Source organism: Lacerta agilis, chromosome 3 (assembly GCF_009819535.1).
Source record: "Lacerta agilis isolate rLacAgi1 chromosome 3, rLacAgi1.pri, whole genome shotgun sequence".
In the NCBI taxonomy this organism is placed as follows: domain Eukaryota; kingdom Metazoa; phylum Chordata; class Lepidosauria; order Squamata; family Lacertidae; genus Lacerta; species Lacerta agilis.
In genome coordinates, this window is record NC_046314.1 from 102,165,972 (window position 1) to 102,171,971 (window position 6,000).

Here is a 6,000-nt window from a genome sequence, read left to right on the forward strand (position 1 = left end):
ACGGCATGCTATGGCATTTCACCAGCCTTTTTCCTATTTTTTCTTTAAATCCCCCACAACAAATTACACACTGTCTCACCCACACCCCATTCATCCTTACAGCTGGCACCTTTACCAGATCCTCACACTTAATAGATTGGTGTATTATATATTGTTATTGTTATTTTTTTATTAAATTTATATATCACCCTACACACACACTCTCTCTCTCTCTCTCATACACACACACACCTTGTCCCCATTCAGTCAGCAATCCACTCATTTCTGCAAACAGGCCCTCTTGCAACCACAGCAGTCAACCAGTCTCTTCCCCACCCAAAAACTTCCAGTTGAAATGGCATACCTATCAAACCCACAGAAGACCCTACAGAATGTTCCTTTTCATTCCCTCTACAGCTAGCATCCTCATCCTCAGGTTCACCTAGCCTCCATAAATTGTCAATTTCCTCTCCCAACTCAGCCATAGGGGGGGGGAGAGTCATTTTTTTGCCTGAGTGAAGCCTTCAGAGGGGCGCATTGAGGCTCCCAGCCTGTGTAGTGTGTATGCAAAAGCATGTAGGGTGCCAAACTGGGTCTTTGACCCAGGTGAAATAAAGCCTACTTTTGCCCCTGCCCAACCCATTTAAGTTCCACACAAGTGTAGCACATGCCTTATTTCTCCCTCCAAAATGCCTTCTCTTGTACATGTGAAGTCCCTCAATATGTTAGTCAACTCATTCTCCATGCACACACTATGAGGTGCACACAGCACTGCAGATCTGCTCCCACAATGTCCTGTCCTCACCACACAATTCTCACAAAACACTGTCTCCAAGCAGTCATCATGCCTCCTTCGGCCCTTGTACTCCACCAAATGCTTCCAAAGACTCAAATGTGAGTTCTATTATTTACATTCTCATTCCTCCACAAAGTAACCCCCTACCCATAGCTCAATCAACCAGAAAGAACCTTGCAAAAAATGTGTAAAAAAGGAATGTAGTGCAGCATTGTTCAGTTTTCAGCTTGAGAAATCCTGATCTGACTCCTCTAAGTTATAAACCTTGACTTGTCTCAGGTGAGTCACTAATGCTCAGGCTAACCTGCCTCACAAGATGGTGTTGCTTTAAGGTTCTAGGAAGATGAGTAGGCAGGGATAGAAATGTTGAATATAAAAATGACACCCTAAGGTTGTTTCACAAACTGGAAGCACCAGCAGCAGTGACAATGCAACCAAGTTTTGCATGCCTTATTGGTAACAGGCCTTTTTTCTTTCTTTTTTACTGGCCTACCTATCCTTAGCTAGCTGCCTGTCCAAACAATCACAGTGCTGATCTGCTATACGATACTATTAAGTTCTGGTGCCCTCAACCGATTATAACGCAGGCCTTAAAAAAAAAGCCAAGGTTCATTTAGATTGGGGGTTTTTAAAACTCAGATTATTTTTAAAAATAGTCAGGTTGTAAGCACCTGAGAGGACTGGGACTAGAGATTAAGTAGCACAAGAGACTGTTGTGCAAGAGCAGAAAAGTGGGAGAAAAGATAGTGTGTGCAGTGTTGATGCTGGGCAGGAAGTGGGTAATATACATCAAGTCAATATAATTAATACCAAAGTTGAAAGAAGGAAGCTGATGCTCTAATAAATGTAGAGAAGGGAGTCCAGGGTTCTTATTTAGTACATTTATATCCTTCACTCTTTCCATCAAGAAACTAAACTGGACATGTGCCCTCATAACTTGCCCTGGAAGGACTGAACTTTCCACATCCTTGCACACCACCATGGTCCTAAATCCAGCTAGCCACCACCATAGAGCCTGTTCCAAACTTGCACACGTGTCACCAGTAGGGTCCCCTTCCCTCACCCTCACCCATTAGGACCAAATATAAAGTTTCTTGTCTTTCTTTAACTGCCTGGCCCTTTCACTTCAGTCACTCTCCATTCAGTATGTCACAACCCTCTTAAATCCTTCTTCCCCAGTCACATACTGTCCCATTTAATCAATATACAGTACTCACCTTCCTTGTCATAACAGCCCAACTTTACATCTAGGCTACCTGGTAGGAGACAATTTTCAGGGTGTTAAGATGATAGATAGATAGATAAAAAGGTTAAGGGACCCCTGACCATTAGGTCCAGTCGCGCCCAACTCTGGGGTTGCGGCGCTCATCTCGCTTTATTGGAGCTCACCCGGTCGCGGGGATTCGAACCGCCGACCTTCTTATCAGCAAGCCCTAGGCTCTGTGGTTTAGCACCACCTGCGTCCCATAGATAGATAGATAGACAGATTTACAAGAGGCAGGCAGGAAAGGCCCCAAGCCTTTTGATACCTGGGGCTGAAAAATCCAAATACAATATTAAAAATACAGTAATAAATGAAGTACTTTGCTCACACCCACCACCACCATTTCCACCCCAAGGCCGGCTTAAAGAAGTGCAAATGCCTTTGAATAAATAAACCACGACCCATCCTTACTTCAGGAACGCTTTCTCTCACCTTTTCTTCACCTTTCTTCCTCCCCGCCCCCTTTCTCCATAAAGAAGAAGAGTTTGGATTTGATATCCCGCTTTATCACTACCCGAAGGAGTCTCAAAGCGGCTCACATTCTCCTTTCCCTTCCTCCCCCACAACAAACACTCTGTGAGGTGAGTGGGGCTGAGAGACTTCAGAGAAGTGTGACTAGCCCAAGAACCCGGTTCCCCAGATTACAAGTCTACCGCTCTTAACCACTACACCACACTGGCTCTCCTGTAAAGAACCCCCTTTACAGCTTGCCACACTTTTAAATAGGGCCTACTTTATTATTATTATTATTATTATTATTATTATTATTATTATTGTTTTAATTTTTACATCTCCCGCCGCCACCAACACCGCCCCCCCCCCCGCCGCCGCTCGCCTCGGCGCCACCGGCCTCTGCCCGTTTTTAAACGGCACCGATTACTCGAGGTGCGTTTTCCTCACGCCCGGCCTTATTTCTAAACGGCCTGCCGGTCTGGCCCGGCGTGAGACCGCGCGGCCGAGTAGAAATGCGGGAGAGGGACGGGACGGGGTAAGGCTGCCGGGCGGTCCTCCTCCTCCTCCGGCATTCTCCCAAGACGGCGGCTAAGGAGAAGACCCGAAGCCGGCCCTTCGCCGCCGCCGGGACTCCCCGCCACTTGCCTGCGGCTGCTGCCCGCCCACGCCGCGCGCGCCTGAAGGGAGGAAAAAGGCGCCTTGGGGTTGCCAGGTCGGCCTCCCGCTCTCGTTCCTGCGCGGGAGGCTTCTTCTGGCGCCAATCACCTGAGGGCGGAGCCGCCCGCGCGCTTGAGGGAGGCTGGAGATATATAGATATAGAAATATGTATTTAAGAGAGCCGGCATGCAGAACTGATAATAAGCCGGCGTTGCGTCGATGACAACAACTTCGTCCACTGCCAGGCTCGGGAGGAAGTTGGTGGAAGTTAGCGGGAAACTCTTGCACAACAACCCCGCGCGCCAGCTCCATGCAGGGTGGCGACGGCTTTTTCTTTCTTTCTTTCTTTCCCTCAGACACGAACGAGAAGCAATTCGCTGGTTTCGAAACCAAGCAAGAGTTTCTCCGAGGCCCTTTCGCCTCCTCCAGCCAAGAGCTTGATGAGACCGTAGTACTGTACTGTATAGCGCGACTCGTTACGATGCTTTAACAGGGGTGAAGTTTCTCTTTCTAAAGCAAACAGAAACGCCGTTCCGCCTGCCGTCAGGTGCTTTTATTTATATTTATATTTGTTTGTTTGTATTCTTAACTCTCTCCTCCCGAAGCGCACATAATCTGTTTTAGGGGAGGAAGGTTCAGATGCAAAGGCAAGCTGAGTATGAAACCAGAGTGGGTGGTAGTTATTCTGGACTGCTTAATTTGAAACAGAAGGGGGTGTGAGATGTTCAGAAGCCAGAAGCAAGAAGGAGGTTTGGCAAAAACATCTGGAAGATGCTCAGACTCAAGACAATGGTTTTTAAGAGAGCTGACAAGTGCCGGGATTGGCTTGTGGTCCTCCAAATTTTGTTGGACCACGGCTGGCCTGACATTTTTTCTGCCTGAGGCAAGTGGCAATATGGTCCACCCCTTCCATTTTTTTACAAAAGCTGAGCAAACAGGCCCCGTTTGCTCTCCTTTCAACACTAGGGATGGGGCAGAATCCTCCGCTATGTGTTAGATAAAGGCAGAGATCCCCATCCATTTTGGAAATCCAATTTTCACAGAAGAAAAACTGGTGATACTTGGAACCACCACCCCATCAAAAAAAGAAAAGCAACCCATTGGGTAAAACACCTGCATATAACTAAAATCATAGAAGACAGAGTGAAAGGGGGGGAGCAAACACGGCATCCCTCTAAAAAAACAGGTCATCAAATAAACATAGCCACTTTAACCCACTTTTGGTATCATACCCAGTCCATCATTAACTATATACCATCAACTCTTCAGACTGACCTGATTTTCTATAGGCAGTGATTTCTCTCCCCCCCCCCCCAAGTAGTGGGGTCAGTCAAGTGTGGTTGCTTATTCACAATAGTCATGTGAAGACCATACCATGTGATATTTCTGAATATGTTTTTTGGCTTCAGAATCAGCTTTTGCGGTCCTGATTAAACTGATGACTTCTAGAACACGGCTCAGACAGATGGTCCCCTGAGATCCACCCACATATGCCACTGATACCCGTATGATTCTAACCAGACACATTTCTGTTAATTCCATCCCTTGCTTCACACTCACTGGGGGGGAAAGTCCTCTCCTCTTGAAATCAATACCACTGTTGGTCAACTCCGATGACTATGCTCTCTATAATCTTACTGTTTGTTCTTCTCACTATGCTACATGGTAGTCACCTACCTCTAGTCACCTACCACCCACCTTGATGATCTCCCTTCACCTATCTACAATCTGTTCCATAATCTGAACATGTATCATGCCGCAACCAGAAGCAAACAACTGGTTCATGAAAGGATAAGACACAGAGATTCCTTTATTAGTAAATGGACAACTTTTCAAAAAAAAACACCATATAATGTTTACAACTGACTTCTGAATAAATCTGTTAATCTTTAACAAAATATTTAAGTAGAAAATGTTTAAAACCAAGATAGAGTATCATCTTGAGTATAATAGATCTTGTACACACTAAATACTGCACTAACAATACATTCTGGATGCAGTTTCCACAAGTGATGCTGCTACCTAATAATAATATGAATAACAACATTAAAAAAACACCCAGCAATAATTTATAATAACATAATAGTAATTTGTATCTAATTTGAATGGCCTATAGTTTAGAGGTTTAGCTGGTTGAAGGCTGAGGCTAGATTTGTACTTAAACTCGTTTCAATAGAGCTATGCTTACCTTAGGATATAAAATAGGATTTAGAACACATTTTCAGAGAAATCAGCACAACCAAGTGCCTTCATCTGCTCTAGCTACAACAAAACATGTCTTTCCTGTATCGGTCTCTACAGCCACAGCAGGTGCTGTAACTCTTAATGGTTTGACCTCACCTGCAAAGGTGCACTCCTCCTTTGCCTCCCAAGGCAGACGGATACCAACCATACTCCTTAACTTTTGTGAATGCGAATATCACTAGTATGCCTCTAGTAATACCAGTCATTGGGGAACAGAAATTGAAGGCTATGACGGTTGTTGGCCACTGTAATAACAGAATGCGGAACTAAATAGACTTTTGGTCTGATCCAGAATCTTTGCTTCTTATGTTCACTTGGGTAGAGCCCATTATGCCCTTTCCTAGGGAGCTACTGTCCACCTTAGAAAGAAGGCCTACATAATGTCTAGAAAACAGAGTGAAGGAGAAATCCTGAGTTATCATGCCACACATCACTTCACCAAATAAGGTCCTTGTAGAGTGGGGGAAAGTGAGGAAGGTATTCCACTAGAGATGGGGAACAGTACATTTTCTATCCAAGTTATATACTTGTTAGTACATTGTTGTTGCTTTTTTACTTTACAAGCACCTACTTATCTGTAGTGGCGCCATGGGTTAAACCACAGAGC

The 6,000-nt window shown here is 45.1% G+C and overlaps 1 protein-coding gene across 2 annotated transcripts in view; it reads right to left on the reverse strand.

Moving 5' to 3' along the window:
- Positions 1-3,294, reverse strand: part of BCL2L11 (BCL2 like 11) — a 34,771-nt gene extending 31,477 nt beyond the window's left edge. The window contains exon 1 of one of the 2 annotated variants that reach the window (XM_033144986.1): positions 3,138-3,294. The gene's annotated coding sequence lies outside the window, so the exon portion shown is untranslated. Of the gene's footprint in view, positions 1-1,992; positions 2,032-3,137 lie in introns of those variants that run through there. The other variant, XM_033144985.1, reaches the window with a different exon arrangement.
- Between the last annotated feature and the right edge of the window lie 2,706 nt (positions 3,295-6,000).